The sequence below is a fragment of the Protopterus annectens genome, chromosome 16.part0 (assembly GCF_019279795.1).
Source record: "Protopterus annectens isolate FY-2018-M chromosome 16.part0, PAN1.0, whole genome shotgun sequence".
Taxonomy (NCBI): Eukaryota; Metazoa; Chordata; order Ceratodontiformes; family Protopteridae; genus Protopterus; species Protopterus annectens.
Genome location: NC_056750.1, coordinates 223,487,949 through 223,488,445, shown reverse-complemented (window position 1 = coordinate 223,488,445; position 497 = coordinate 223,487,949).

Below are 497 nucleotides of genomic sequence, written 5' to 3'. Positions count from 1 at the left end.
GTAAGCAGCTGAATTGTATGCTAATCAATCAATTCAAGATGGAGGAGCTGTTCAACAAGGTGTAAAGCAATAGTGTGGACTCTAGGTTTTCCCTGCAAATTGCAAAAAAACCTTTTACAGTACAGCCACAGAAGGAACTCTATGTGGAAACACTGGCAGGGTCTGTAGTTGCTGTTATACATATGTCTGCTCAACTGGCACAAGCCTATGCTTCCACTGCTACAAATGGACCCTGGCCAATAAGGAAAGGGGTATTTAGACCCCTGTTAGCTTACCAAAGTCTGCATGATGTGGACATTGTAGAGTGCTACAGGATGGATGGAGGCACACTACAGGAGCTCTGCAACCTCTGTCGTCCACAACTGAGAGCAAGGGCAAACCAAAGAAAAACAATAACTGTGGAGACTAAGGTCTGTGTAGCACTTAGAGTTTTAGCTACAGGAACCTTTCAGAGGTCAAAAGGGCATATGCTGGGGATATCACAGGCATCAGCATAC